At 46.4% G+C, this 15730-nt stretch overlaps 1 protein-coding gene across 7 annotated transcripts in view; it reads left to right on the plus strand.

The window, feature by feature from the left end:
• Nucleotides 1-15730, plus strand: part of DENND1A (DENN domain containing 1A) — a 492434-nt gene that overhangs the window by 338490 nt on the left and 138214 nt on the right. The gene's annotated exons all lie outside the window — the stretch shown is intronic.

Raw genomic sequence — 15730 nt, forward strand, 5'->3', positions numbered from 1 at the left:
ATATACCTCAGGGGTCACAGGAATTCAGCTCTTCATCTGGTGGTTGAATTCACCCAGAAGGGTTTGTGCATCTGCGTTGTGAGGGGCTGGGGGTGCCTCCCCTTGCCTTTCCTCTTAGCATGAGGAAGCCATGCCGCTCTGTGTGAAGCGGTCACTACTCCTGTGAACGTTAAAGACCTGTCCCCTCCCTGGACAGTGGCACCAGCTGCGTGTTAAGACAGGGCCCAGACCTCTCACATACCTGCTCTCTGAGGATCTTTTCCACTTGACAAATGGGGAAATTGAGGCTCAAAAGAGACATGACTTGCTAACCCAGCAGAGGACTGAATAGTCCCAAAACCATGCTTTCCCTCTGTGTCTCAAGGCCCTTTTCCTAGGAAGGGGCCTCGGCTCCACCCTTGGGAAAGCAAGGCATCCTAGCGATTCACTCCTCAGGTGCTCCCAAAGTGCACTTGGCGTGCTGACTCGGCCTTCCTGAGCCTCAGTAGCCTCGTCCATTCCCCTGCCTGCCCTGTGCGGTGGGAAGTTACTGTGAAGATGCGAAGATATTTAGGGGCAACCCTAAAACCAAAGAAAGTACGAACTCTCCCGGCCTCAGTGGGAAGCTCCCGCCTGATAACCCTCTCCTCTGCCTACTTCCGGCCTCTTGGCCACAGAGAATGGAGAACTGGGCTTGGGCCCAAGTCACCATGCATAGGAGGGAAACTGGGGGGTGACCTTGCCGACAGCCCTATTCTCTCAAGAGCGCAGAGCCTCCTTCATCCTGAGCCGGCCGGTGATGGCAGCCGCATCCAGCCTGGCTGGAGTGGGTCTGAGGAACCAGCATAGGTCGCACTGCCTATAGGCCGGGACTGTTCGTTTCCATCTTGGTTTTAACCCACGGCATTTTATTCTATTAAATGACAAGGTGAGTTATATGTCAGGCGGTGCATTTCACGTGCAAACTCTGACAGTGAATCTTGGTTATGCTTCCCCATGAGCCACCGTTACACATTGTTAAGAATTTTCTTTTGATTACTATGACTCCATCATGTGTCTAAGTGAGACCCAAAATAATAGTAACCACCTTGTTTTCCCTTCACCCAGAGCACACTTGCTGCCAGGTCGGGGGCTCAGGAAACAGCAGTCTGGTGCCACCATTCCTTGTTCCTTGTTTCCTGTCCAGCACTTGGGCCTGACTTTCTAGGCTGCCTCTGCTTCAGGCAATGTCATGGTCATAACACAAGGGATGTACTTTCTTTTTGCTTCCTTAGAGCTGCTTCCCTGAGGTCCACTAAAGCTCTTAGTTAAAGCAAATTCCCTATGTCCTACTTGTCTCCAAGTGAGGCAGCTCTGATTCTTTGTCCTGACCCTGGGCCCAGCCGAACCAGTCAGCTCTAGTGCTCATTGGAGAGCTCGTATAATTCAAGAAAGATACTGTTGTCTTTCCATCTCTGAAAGGAGAATGGGATAACTGGTCTAGTCCTTTCCTTGTGTTGCTGGGAACTAACAAACATGCAGTATTTCCACTCTTAAAATGATTTTATTTTGTCGTATGAGTGTCTAGAATACAGAGGCTGTTGAATCTTGGTAGGGATTGCTGGATACATGATATGGGCACAAGTTGTTCCTCAGAAGAATTTTATGGTTGTATTTGCACTTGACTCTAAAAGCCCCTGGGTTTGAGGACAGAAGCCCTGGAGTTCAAAGCCGGGCTCTGCGCTTCTAAGCTCTATGACCTTGAACAAGCCACTTCATCTCTTTAAACTTCAGTTTCTTCACCTGTGAAATGAAGCTAAGAATACCTATCATTCTACATCTCCAGATGGTTATAAGGATCAAATGAGCCATAAAACGTTTCATAGGGAAGGTAAAACTTGACCTGGGTCTGATGGCTCAGGTTTGGAAAAAGAGAGAGCATCCCTCCATGTGGCGGGTGTGGAGTTAACTGAGTGAGCAAAGGCTTGGAGGCAGTACCCCTCATGGCCACTTTGTCTGGAGTCATGGGTTTGGATAGGGAGAAGAGGCTGCTGGAGAGGTTGGAATCAAATTTGACAGGGTCTGGGATGCTAGGCTAGAAGTGTGAACTTCACTTTGTAGGAAATATCAGTTTTTGAGCAGAGATACGCTAAGACTGTCGTGTTTGACCAGTACTAGAGTGATGGACTGAAAGGGGAGTTTGAAGCAGAGACCAGGGGACTGTCCAGGAGACTCAGAAGAGAGCCCTCTGGTGGTAACACCAGGAAGAGGTACCTTGAAGAAGAAATGACTAGATGGATCTGCAAAGATACGAGATGTGGGAGACGAGGGGCAAGAGATGTCAAATGTCTCCCAAGATTTGGACCTAGGAGAAGGTGATGATGCCTGTAAGTAGAAAAAGCGAAAAACTTAATGCAAGGTATTCCCAGTAGCAGTACTGATAATGGTAAAAACATGGAACAGACCTAAGTGTCCGTAATAGGCAACTGGTTAAAGAAATTGAAGTCTATCTGTATGCTAGAATATTATATAGTCATTAAAAGTGGCATTCTGAGGATAGGATGATGGGTTTGGTTGAAAACAAGGTACATTTCACTGAGTCTGGGTTGCCTTTCAATCATAAGATGTACCATTACTCTGGGTACCATTATGAAACAGGAAAGGGTGCTGGCAATCACAGTTGGATGCCATCAGTTGTAAGACACATCCGATTCCAGAGATGTTACAGTGTGAAGAAATCTGCATCTTAGAATCAATGAAATATGGCAGATTGTCGTGCCTTTGGTCCCATTTATCAGCTCCCAAATAGCTTTTTTCTGGACGGCCAGGAGGGAAGCCAGAGGGCCTGCAATTTTCTGGCCAGGCATCATCACCATGCTACCTCGATGGTTTTTAAACCATAGATTTAATTCTAGGAATTTCTCCTTATTTGAGAGATGGGCTAACAGCACTTCCTATGCAAGATTGTTTGGGGAATTAATTAAAATAATTGACTGCAAAGCACAAATGAGCCCAAGAAGAGATAAGGGTTAGTGGGCATTGGCCACACGGGGTTGGCATGGGGAATGGTACTTTGGGTGAGCCTGTTTTGGGTGACAGTAAGCACGGTGCTGAGAGGTTAGGGTGCCCTCCCCAGGACCACTTGTCTTTTAGTTGTTTCCCTGGTTATAAAAATAGCACCTGCTCTTGGTAAGGGAAAAAAAAAAAAAAAAAGTTTAACAGAGGACTAGAAATGAGAAAATACCCATAATCCTATCGTCTGGAGTTAAGACAACATGTTAGCATGTTTCTGCCTAGGCTTTAGGGTCAGGGTTGTTTTTGTTTCATTTAGGTTTTGGGTTTTGGTTTTTTTCCTTAAAGACAGTTGATATATTCCTGGCAAAGTAATCCACTTCTCAGTTATTTGGTTTTGCCTTCTAGTATGTTGTTTTATGTTTTAGTATGCTGTAGTAGTTTTAGTATGTTGTAGTAGTATTTTTTCACCTTATATAAAAACTCTCCTTAAACATCTCTTACGATGACAGCATGTACCCCATCAGGTGACCCCTGTGGTTCTTAACTCTGCGTGGATCAGAGCCACCTGTGGGGCTCTTAAAACGGCAAGTGTCTGAGATTTTTCTCAAGTTCCCACAATCTGCGGTCAGTGCTGAGGCCCACCCCATCATCCTAATGCTGGTTCTTCAGATCGTGGGTAACCTCTCCCCATTTTAAATCACACTGTGATGAACATCTTTATAGAAATCTTCATGCACCGTCTGAATTATTTCCTCAGGCAGAATCCCTGACATGGACTTACTTGGTTAGACGGTCCAACTACATGGAAGCCTTTGCTATGGAAGGTGAGGCAGAAAGCTGGCGGCCAGAAGCAGGTGGCAGCCTGGCGGGCAGAGCCCCTGAGACGGATTGAGGGCAGGGCCCAAGCAGCAGCCTTACATGTGGAGAATGTTCCACGGCTGATGGCAGAGGGAGCCTACAGGGTGGGGGGCCCCGAGAAGCGGGTGTGGGTGCGGAGGGCACTGCAGACCCCCAGAGCTCCCATGGCTCGTCCCCTCTAGCTGCCCTGTTGCGTGTCCCCAGCGTTTGCCACACTGCTACAGTGTGCTGGCTTCCCACCCTGGGCCAGCGGGCGCAGCCTCGGGACTCAGGTCACTGCGGAGTCACCGGGTTTGGATTTTTTACAACATGAAACGTGACAGACTAGACAGCGCTGCTTTCTACTCTGCTTGGCGGCCGGCTCCCGCTGCGCCCCTCGGTGCCCTGCCTGGCTCGGGGAGGGGGGCGAGCCCCCGCCGGAGGGGCCAGGACGCGCCACTCCTCCTCCACGGCCCACGGCTCACTGGAGACTTTTAACTCTTTGGCCTTTTTTTTTTTTTTTCCCTGTCCGACTGGAAAAATTTCAAAATGCAGCCGGCTGGGGAATCTCGAGCGTCGCTTTCTTTCCCCTGCCCGGGAGGGAAGGGGACGGCAGCCCCCTGCTGAGGCCGGCCACATGCCAGAGCCTCGCTGCTCCCTGTCCCTGCCTAGGGCTCCAGGCCGGACCCAGGCAGGAGGGCCTGCGTGGGCTAGCTGGCCGTGTCTCTACAGGGCCAGGTGAATTCTTCTCCCAAAGGGCCAGAGAGCGGGATGCCCGCTCGGCGGCCCCCCACAAGGCTGGATGGAGCTCAGTTCATCTCCCCAGCGGCTCCGCTTCCGTGATCTCAGCCGTCTCCCACGACGGCCCCCTTCCTTCCCACGTTCCAGGTGGGAGATGAAGGCGGAGATCGCTGGTGACTTCCCGGTGGGCGGGAGAGCCAGGAGGCAGACCCAGGTCTGCCCGACTCCGAAACTCAGGTTCCTTCCACCGCACCCTCTTGCCTCTCTTTGTTCTGATTTCCTCAGGCTCCACGTTAACAACTCTCTCCGCATTGCCAGCGCCGGGCGCAGGTCATGGCAGGGTGCAGGCGTCAGTGAGTCAGTCCTGGAATAGTGGTTGGAGGGATGGGTGACAGAAAGTAAGGAGCAGAGAGGTGTGCAAGGCCGGGGTTGTGTTCAGTGTGTGCAACGCAAACACGGCGCATCCTGCCTTGTCTTTAGGCTCTGGAGGTTGGTGCTCCCTGGCAGAGGAGACAGTGCCTACAAATTGCAAGGGCATGTGACCCATTTTTCAGCCACGCAGAGAATAGGAGGTGCAGAGCCCAACATATTTAACAGTATCGGCCATGTCAACTTGTTCTTCTCCACTTAAATGACAGAACCACAAGCAGCCAGGCAGCCCCGTTCAGAAAAACCCCCTTTATCCATGTCAAGCAGCGGCCCAGGCTCTAGCTCATTTACTTAGGCCTTTCTTGCTCTCTGACACGCCTCCTTGCAGTTGCCAGGCAACTCTGGGAGTAGCAGTGTGTGTTAGGGATTAACTAGTTAGGGCTGGGGTCCTTTTTGGCAAGAAGGGGATAAAAGACAAATGATTTTAATTGCTAGACCGAGGATCCTTTCTGTGCTTGGTGGAAGATGGCAACTTTTGGAGGATATGTATAGCAGTGTGGTTCTTGAATTTGCCTCGAACATTCCCCTTCCTCCCTCTCAGGGAGAACGAATGAATTTTTAAAAGAATCTTACTTTTCCCACACTCCTTTGTTTAAAATTATATCATTGTGGAATCTGAGCAAGACTAACCTACCACCCTCTCTTTGGAAGACAGCACAGTGGCCTCAGCTTGAAAGAACTTTCAAAAATAGAATTGTGTGTTTTAATTTCCTGCCTTTTTCCGTTCGTAGTTTCTCATAAGCTCATACGTGGAGTCGCCTCAAGATAGTACATTTACAGGTACTTGTTCCCACCTCTGGCCCACTGCAGGGTTTGGTAAAACATCAAATCAAAGAGCAAAACTGATGGATATTGGTGCTTTCGAACTCATCCTGTTCCGTGCCAGGGTCTGCAGAAAGGCCGGGATAGATGGGGTACTATGAGTGTCGTTGAGTCAGCAGGCCAGCGCGGCTCTCTCTGGGCCAGGCTGCCAGCTGGGCCTCCCCAGGATGAAGGGAGCACAGCCCCTGCCCTCAGGGAGCCGGTGCTGGGGTGGGGGCAGTGAACAGGCGGTCACATTCATGTGCTCGGAAGGAGGCCGTGCAGGCAGCATCCGACTCCGCTTGCTTAGTCTGTCCCAGGAGGCCTGGCTTCCAGATTCAGCTGTGGGTACGCTGGCCTCATCCACCTTACAGCCCCTCATTTTGCACATGATTCTGCTGACTCATATTTATCCACCTAAAAAACCCCTTAAAGACAGACAAGTTAAGATAAAAGCAAATTGATAGCCTGGCTTTCAAGCATGAACGGACGAGGCTGTGTTGGAACAGGTCGGAAAAACACCATGTATATCTGTTTCCTGGTTGAGTAACGCCATTGATCTCATGGCTTCAAAAGGCACAACTATATCTCTATGCGTTTTTAGTGTAACGGAAAACAGAAGAGTATTTAGAAACTAGAAACATTCGAACACCACAATGGTCCCACTGAACTAACCCACCTACCTTAATTTAACTACCTTTCATACGCTCTTGTCAATAACTTTTCATGTTGCGAAGTGTTTCCGTAGCTGCTGTCAAACCTAAGTTAAAAGTTTGTCCCTCCTCCATCTAACGTTACATCAGACGCGGTTTTTGTACAGCTGCCGAACATCCCATCAAGGACAGCCACCATCATTTCTGTAACTACTCTCACTGGACCTTTAGATCGTTTCCAGTCTTTTAATATTTTAATTAATATCGCAACAATCGCCTTTGTGAATAAAGGTCTGAAAACGCCGTATTTTGAAGGCTTCTGAATAGAAGAAGTGCAAGTCAGCAGCGTGCAGAAGCCTGACTTGGGGTGCCAGCTTGTCACAGCGTGGTAAGGAGCAGATTTGCGTTGACTCGGTCTAACCACAGCTCAGGATGGAAAGCATAGAGAGCCCTTCCTGGCGTGCGCTCCCTGCTCTCCACGCGGGCAAGCAGAGGATGCCCAGAACGTATACAAGGAGTGTCACTAATTTGTGCCTCCGTCTTGTGCTACAAGAAAGGGTTGAGGAACCCGAAAACAGTGTGTGCAGGAGAACGAGACACGGGAGGTAAGGGAGCAGGGGAAGGAGAAAGCCTGGAAGAGGCTGCCGTGTGCTCCTCTTTGCTGGCGCTGAGATTCTCTGCAATGCTTGGGAGCCTCGAGCTGGAAATCGAACCCATGTCTGTCTATGAGCTCACGCTTTTTTCTCTTCTTCTCCCCCTTTAAAAAAATTTTTTTTTTTTTTGGTGGTAAAAACATATAACATAAATTTTCCATTTTCACCATCACTTAGTATGCTATTCAGTGGCATTAATTACAGTCACAATACTGTACAAGCACCATCACCGTGTTTTCAAAATTTGCGTTACCCCAGATAGAAACTCTGAGCCCATTAAGCAGTAACTGCCCACTTGCCCGTCCCGCCAGTCCTTGGTAGCCTCTCCTCTACTCTCTATGAATGTCCCTATTCCGGATAGCTCCTGAAGTGAGTTACTTGTCCTCCTGTGTATGGCTAGCTTCATTGAGCATAGCATTTTCAGGGCTCCTCCACACTGTATGTAGCTGGTGTCGGGACTTCATCCCCTTTTAAGGCTGAGTAATAGTCCCCTGTATGTATGGATCTCCCACATTTTGCTTGTCCAGTCTTGAATGGATGGATGGACACTTGGGGTGGCTCCCGCCTTTCGGCTGTGGTGAATACCGCTGTGAACTTTCCTGTGCACGCATCTGTCGGAGGCCCCGTTTTCCGTTCCTTTGGGGTGCATACCTAGAAATGGAATTGTTGGGTCATGTGGTGATTTTATTTTCGAGGAACCACCACATTGTTTTCCACGCAGAGCCCACGCTGCCTTTAAGCAGACAGTGGTGTGTTTGTGAAGGGTGGATATGTCCCCATGGATATTCTGTAGGGAAAGTTGGTCAGAGATTTTCTTATTTTTTTTAGTTTATTTTAAGCAAGCAGATAGAGAATTATAGTCCAAACCTGCTGTCCTGAGCTAAAGAGAAGCGTTGACAGCAGGAGTCTATAGTGGACTAGAGGAGGGGCTCATAACGTACCAGTTGCCAGTCTTTCTCCTCTTAGTGTTCATCCCAAGTCAAGGTCATAACCCCGCAGATGAAGCAGGGAGGAAAGGAGCTCTGCTGCTCTCAACAGCCAAGGAGGCAGAGGGCGATGGAAAGAGTATGTTTGGAGTCACCTGGATTTTTGTCTTGGCCCTGGAAGTCTCTTAACTTCTCTGAGCCTCAGTTTTCTCATCTGTAAAACGCAGATAATGCCTACGTTATAGGACTGCTGATAAAAATAGCAGTAAATGTACGTAAAACACCAGCACAGTGTTTTTGCTGACAGAAGATAGTAACTCAAGGATAGTAACCCCTCTTAGGTCAAGAAAGTAAAGGAGAAGTGGAGAATGACACTGCCACATTCTAGAACAACGGTGGCCAAACATTCTTGTTCAGGTGTCAGAGTATCTGAAGCCATTCACAACACGAATGAGAGTTTGGCTTATTTATTCCTACCTCATGAAGTAACTGAAGGATTTGTAAGAAAACACATAATATCGAATAAAAACTAAAGGAAATAATTACTCATTTATGTTATTGCTCACCAGTACTTACAGGCAAATATGAGGGGGATAGGTACCAAGGGTTTAAAATTAAGAAATGCATTGGAGTCCACTTTTTTTAATGCACAAGAGAAAATATAATCAAGAATCTTTTGTTCTATTTCTTCAAAATATTTTGTGCCTCTTGGGAGAAGATGACCATCATTCGATATTGACCCCAAACCTCTGTAGTCCGCCTCCCAGGTTGGGACACCGATGCTGCTTGTGAACATAATTTCGGAGTCCTGACATCCTGGAGCCACACCACAAATGCTTGCTGAACTGAGAACCATTGTTCTAGAAGTAGACTGCTCAAGTAAAAAGTAGGTCCTTAAGTGAGAGAAGATAAGAACTGGCAGGAAATCTGCTTAAACATGAAGATCAAGCTTCCCTGAGTGATTTCAAAGAGCATCACTGAATATGACCAAAATGAAATTCCCACATGTTCTAAAATACTTGAAAAATAAACCACACCTAGTGGTATCTTAGACTATCCAGAGGGAGATTTCCATACTTTGATCTCATATCATAATCCTGATTCCTTTCTTACTTTGTTCCTGTAGGATTGGACCACATTCTGTATTCCTTGGTGTTCCTCACATACTCTGATATTTTTAATAGGTACTTGTTAAGTATTTGCTGAATGTGTGGAAGAACAAATGAATGAGCGATACCTGTTTTCCCATACTATGCATCAGACTAGTGGCTGTATTTCAGTGTTGCACAGTAGAGATGCTTAGTTTAAAAACACACACACACAATCCCTTAGAGTGTGAGAAGAATCGGACGCAAACACAGTACTGTCAGTGTAGAAGTGTAAAACAAAGACACAACCCAGCAGCTACGTGGTACCTGACCAGAGGCAGTTAGGGTCTAGAGAAGATCACCCTTTATGGGATCATCCCGTGCCGTAAATAATCAGGTCCAGGTAGGAACATAGAAGAGATCAGTATATTAGTGGAGTAAACTCACTTTTAAATATTGTATCTTCGGGGACAGTGGCAAAGAGAAATGGGTGCTATTATTGGAGTCTTAAGTCAAATGATCTCATTTTAGGGTCTTTTACTTTTTCATGGAGACTCTGAAAAAGAGACCTTTCTGATCCGCTTTTAAGCAGTGATTAACATTTGACAATTTTGAGCCTAAAACAGTGATTCATGATGCCATGTACTAGCTAGACCGTGAGCTTAAAAACAGGATTCTGGAGTATTCCTTCTTCTGCCCCCAGCGCATACATAGTAGCAGCTCAGTAACCTAAGATGGAGTGATGGTGGGATGGTTCTGTGGGGGACATTATGGTATTTGTGGTGATTAGAGGATAAACTTGTATATTTCTTCCCCTCTGCCCACCCTCCCAGACATGAGTCCAACTGATTTTCTATGGGGTGTGGATACATTCTCAGAAATACACAGCTACATTACATTCAGTCTCGTGCTCCCTTTCCACAAAGAGATGGAAACCCACTCTGGGAAGTGGAGGAATGTCGTGATGACTCATGGACCTCTGGCACACAGACTGCTATGTAGAAGGCGCTCAGTAATTATCTGTGCAGTGAATGAAATGATAATAGTTCTTACCTATAACGTCCTTCGTTGTTCGGGAGCTGAACATAGTTTTGTTAAATAAATCATTAAGACTTGAAGTCTTAAGGAAAAGAAAATAACATGAAGAATTTGTTATGTGCTAGACTCTTTACATATAGTCCATTACTTGATTTTTACAGTTCTCCTGTGGAGAGAGTAGTGTATCCCCATTTTACTGATGAGAAACCAAGGCTAAGAAAGGTTATGTCACTTTTTAAAGAAGTGGCAGAGCCAGGACTCAGACCCTCCATCTGCCTGAATCTAGCAACCGCGCTCTTTTCCTCTGACCGCTCGCCACAGTGGTGATTACCATATGGTCCATGCTACATACAATTTGAGGGCATATCAGAAGCGAACGGAGCCGGTTTCCTCTTAGGAGTCAATATCTCCAATCTGTGCAAATGTTTCTTGAAAAATACAGGTTAAACTAACACCATTTATAAACTATTTTGCAAAGGGAAAACGTCAAAATTTTAGATATCTTTTAAAAAACATTCCCTTAATGGATAATTTTAATTGCCTAATATTTTGTTGTTTAAATATTTGATATTTATGGTGATAATTGGAGGAAAAAGTAAAACACTTTCAGGGGTAGCGCTCCCTCCTCTTTTCCTGGGCTGACACCTAGTGGCCAGTTTTGTCATGGCAGTGTTAATCTGGGTGTTAAATCTTGTTTTGTTGTCAATTGATTTTAGGATTTTTTTAAAAAATCAACTATTTCCATCATAATAAAACTAGCTGCATTCATGTAAGGTTAACTTATTGGGCTCATCCTAACAATGGAACTTCTATTTGATTTAACGTGAAACGCAAGACAATTATAATCAAGCCTTGCTAACAGAAAATGATGTAAGTATTTAAAATCTTGGTCTGGCTGCCTCAGTCAGTAGAGCATGCAACTTGATCTCAGGTTCATGATTTTGAGCCCTACATTGGGCATAGAGATTATTTAAGTTAAAAAAAAAGAAATATAAAATCTTGGGGTATTTGTCATGTCCCCCCACTTGCTCCCCCCATAACCTGACTGGTAACCATGGTAACCACCCAGCCCTGGGCACTGCCTCGCACACAGTGACAAGTAAGGCTTGATCACTGCACTTACAGACAGTGCAGGGCAGAGACAGAGTTGCCCTGAGGTATGGTAACTGCTGTAGTAGACTGTTGCACAAGGTAGGTGACGTCCAAATGCAGGACGAGTTGCTCCGCCTGGGCCCCAAGGGGAGGTTTCCTGGGGACAGATGCACATGGGTGACACCTTAGAGGAGGAATAGCCTTTCCCCAGGAGCAGGCGCAGAGAGAAGCTCATGCAAAGGCAAGGGGCATCGAAACTACACGGTGTGGTTGGGTCTGGGGGGTGGGGGTGGTCACCTGGCTGGAGTATGGACCGGAGAGTAGCCAAGGGTAAAGTGGAAGGGGCCAGCTCCAGTCCGTGAGAGACCCAGATGCCCACAAAATGGTTTTAGCACCAGTACCATAAACCAGTGTTTCTAGAACAATGTTCCTGGAAATATTAGATCTACAAGATGTTGTTTTTCTGATCATATAAGATTTGGGCTTGTCACATATTGCATAATGTAACTCTCTCTCTCTCTCTTTTTTTTTTTAAGATATTTACTATGCACGTTACTAAAGCCTGGCTGTAAAGAAATCCGGTTAACTTTGTTTAACGTAGCATTTTTCAAAAACCCTCTCCCCCCACAAAATGCCTATTAACATTCCATGCATCTGCTACTCCACACCGCAGTTGAGGAAACACATCTGTAGCTAGTGATTGATGATGAATTTTTTTCACTCTAAGACCATGGAATTAGGATACCAACTGTGGTCATTTTACCCCCCCCCAGCCCCCATCTCACTGCTGTGAACCTCAGAAAGAGAAAAAGTGTGTGCCTTTTCCAAAAGCTTTCTTGTCTGGCCAGACAGAGGCTTGTGGCCAACATGTGGTCTTGAGATGCAGAACCCAGCCGTTCCTCAACTCTCAGTGCAGGATCATGAGCTGCCAGTTGGTTCCCTCAGTCCAGCAACTTGGTCAACATCTCAGTCAGGATCTAACCAGGACAGTAAAAACCCCTTCAGATGTTTATAAGAGGGAAAATAATTCAAGGAAATGGTTATCCAACTGAGAGAGCAGCTGAGACTCGAAAGGGGGCAGAGAGGTAATCCAGAGATCCCCAAGAGCCCAGGTTGGTGCACCTGAGGTCAGGGTCAGGGTCAACTGACTACAGCTGGAAGCTATGGGTCTATGCAGTGGGTGTCTGAGTCAGGAGGCAAACCCCTGCCAGAGGAGCCACCCAGGCAGAGAAAGAGAAGAAAACCTCAGCTTCTCCCTCCTGTTCGTCCTCATCCCTCACCAGTCCCTTCCATGGGCCCAACCAGGCAGGAGGCCAGCTGACCTGGGAGCCCAGGGGATTCAGTTTTCCTTCTATACAGAATAGAGCCGAAGGGTGGAGAGTGGGTCTAAGGTCAGATAGGGAGCTCCTAGATCCCAGATATTAAGCTACTTAGTGATGCACCCCCCCATGCCCCAGGCAATAATAAACAACATGATGAAATTAAAAGCCCCCTGATTTCTAGTTAGATGTGGCGCTGACCATGGCTATGCCTCTTCTCAGCTGTGTGTCTCTAGGCGAGTTACTATCCCTTTCTGAACCTTGGCTGCTCAGTTGTGAAACAGGAAAAAGAATCTCTGCTTAAAGGATACCCTTACAGGGCCTCCCTGGCATATTCGTGGCTAGTTCCTGTTTTATAATGAACCAAGAACAAGGTATTTTCAACTTTTGGAGCTTAGTGTGGAGCTAATAGGAGAGTTAGCACCCCGCGTGTGTTGGTCAGCCACTCTGAACTTCAATGAATTGGCTGAAATTTTGTTAGCTAGCAATCAGTATCTAGTGGATGGCTCATTTCTTAATCTGTTCCCTTCCTCGGGATGTTGGAGTGGGAGAGAGCTTGTAAAACGGGCAGCGGAACGTTCAAGTGTTGGAGAGGTTCTCTGTGTATGTTATTAGCTACCAATTCGCTATAAAGTAAAGACAATTGAGATTCCAGGAAAGCTGCCACTTCAGAGATGTTAAACCTTGGAAATTACTTCCTCCTTGAACCGCGACTTTTTCTTATTTTATGGGGAGAAAAATGCTGGCCTCAGAAAATTATTTTAAGAATTAAATGAGATGGCAGGGGCAAAGTACTCGTTGTCCACACGTCTTCCCTGCCCTTCCCAGCAGACTGTAGAGGCAGCTTCCCCCCACTGCCCCGTGAAGGCCCAGTTCACTGGCCCGCTGCGTTCCATGCCGGCATGGCAGGATTTTTGGAAAGCCTTAACAGGAGATTATTTATGTTTGGTTTGCTGGTCCCTGTTAGTGATGTGACCTGGCAGGCCTCCACGCACCCTGTTCTCGTCAGTCACAGCTCACTGGCATTATTCATAAGCCATTTTCTGGAGACTTCCTTTGCCCATATTCCCACTGTGATGCATTTGTAGCCTCCTCTTCACAACATTAAAAATGGTCTGTAGGTTTTGAGGGTGTCCTGAGCAAGTCAGTTGTCAGCTTAAAAGGTCATTATCCTTTGAAGGGGAACTTTTACCCTGAGTTCATTAGTTTTATCCTTGTTCAATGAGTGTTAGGCCAAAGAGGAAAAGGGGGGAAGGGGGTGAAACCCATCTGTTGAGCACAAACTTCTTGCCCTTTATTTTTATTTTCTTGGTTAAGTGTGCATGGTATTATCCCCAGCCGATAGGTGAGGCACTGAAAGCAGAGAGTTGAAGTAATTTAAATCAGCAACTTGGAACAAACGTTTCCCACGACCTACTTTGCCTGACGTGGTTCTAGATGCTTCGAGATGCAACAGTGATTAAAATCAAGTCCCAGCCCTTGAATCCCTTCCATTGCAGGCAGACACAGGAAGCAGAGTTGAAAGTGAGTCTGTAAGTGTTGGGTGGTGACCAGTGTGCAGGAAGAGAAAGCTGAGAAAGGGGATGGAGATGAGGCAGGTGCCGGTAAGTGACTGAGCTGGACTGGAGGCCTGGAGAACTCGTGCTTTTTCTTCGCTGGTCCCACTCTCCTTCTGGTCCTCTGATGGTTTCCAGCAACTAGGGAAACAACGTAAACTTGGACATTTTGCTCTTTATTCTGGAATTGACAGTTCAGTGTGTCGGGGTGATGACATTGCATTCCTAGGGCACAGAAGACATTTGGGGGCACTCCCTGCTGTCAGCAGCATGTAGCTGTCTCTTTCATCTCTCTGGTTTCCCAAACACATTTCATCTCGATGCAGAAAGCATCTTGCCAGCTTGGACTCAAGCCCTCATGCTGAGGAGCCCAGTCTGTCCTAGAGGAGGGTCCCTGTGACTGCTGGCTTAAAGGAACTCATGCCTCTTTTCTCTCTGCTTCCAAAAAGTGATGTTATAGGTAGTAGCTTAGGTAGTCTTCATTTCTGTTTCCTGATCTCTGATACTCAGTAAGGCAGTTTGATCCCATAAGCGTTGGGCACCAAGAGACGGATCAAATACGGAACCTGCCACAGGAGTCAACGGGACCTGGGTTCCACTTTTCCGCTTAAGTAATTTCGAGCAAGTTAATTTCAGCAAGTTAACCCTCTGCGCTTCGGTTTCCACCTCTGTAAAAGGGAGAGAACAAGTGTGATCTGCCTCATAGGATTGCGGTGAAGATCAAATGAAATAAGATGCCTGGTGCCTAGCATTTGGAAGGAACTTAATATTAGGTAGGCTTCTTTTCAAAATAAACTTTATATTTTAGAGCAGCTCTGCGCTCGCAGAAAAACTACGTAGAGGGTACAGAGATTTCCCGTACATCTGCTGTTCCCACTCATGCGTATCCCCCTCCATTAATAATGTTCATTTTTAAATATTTAAAGATAACTCTTTAATTTATAGCTGAACTTTCTCTACATCCTATCCTAGGAGGAAACAGTGGAGTAGATAGGAAGTTTTCTTTTTCATAGTGAAGACAGTATTTCATTTTAGTGAAAATGATGGTGGGAATTCTCATCATGACAATAGATTATAAAGAAATGTTGATACTCAGTCTTTACAGTACTCCCCACTGGGCAGGTATCGTTATACATTTAAAAATATTTTTACTGTAAAGTAACTTGTAAAGTAGATCGAGAAAACTGCCTTAATCACATGAACAGCTTAACCCATTGTTAGAAGACCAGCACTGCCCAGGACAAGAAGTAGGGCTCTACTACCCATCACAGAAACCCCTTCCATGAAAACCCTTTCCCTCTTGTCAAAAGTCCCCGCCATCCTAACTTCCCTATTTTTTAAAAAAATAGTTTTTTTACATAAATGTGTATTCCTAGATTCTCTAGTATAGTATTGGCCATTTTTTTAAAAATTGTACGGTTTTAATTCCCTTTTATATGCTCCTCTTCTGTCCCTTTCCTTTTATACAATTTGTCTGTTGAAGAACCCAGACCTAGCATTCTCCCCGGTATGGACTGTGCTGTTCACCATGTTCCTCTGTCTTCTGTATTTCCTGCTAATTGGCAACTGGATCCTGAGATGGGACAGACCATGGCTCAATCCCCTTGGCAGGGCAATAGGAGGC

This window comes from Mustela erminea, chromosome 12 (assembly GCF_009829155.1).
Source record: "Mustela erminea isolate mMusErm1 chromosome 12, mMusErm1.Pri, whole genome shotgun sequence".
Classification (NCBI taxonomy): Eukaryota; Metazoa; Chordata; class Mammalia; order Carnivora; family Mustelidae; genus Mustela; species Mustela erminea.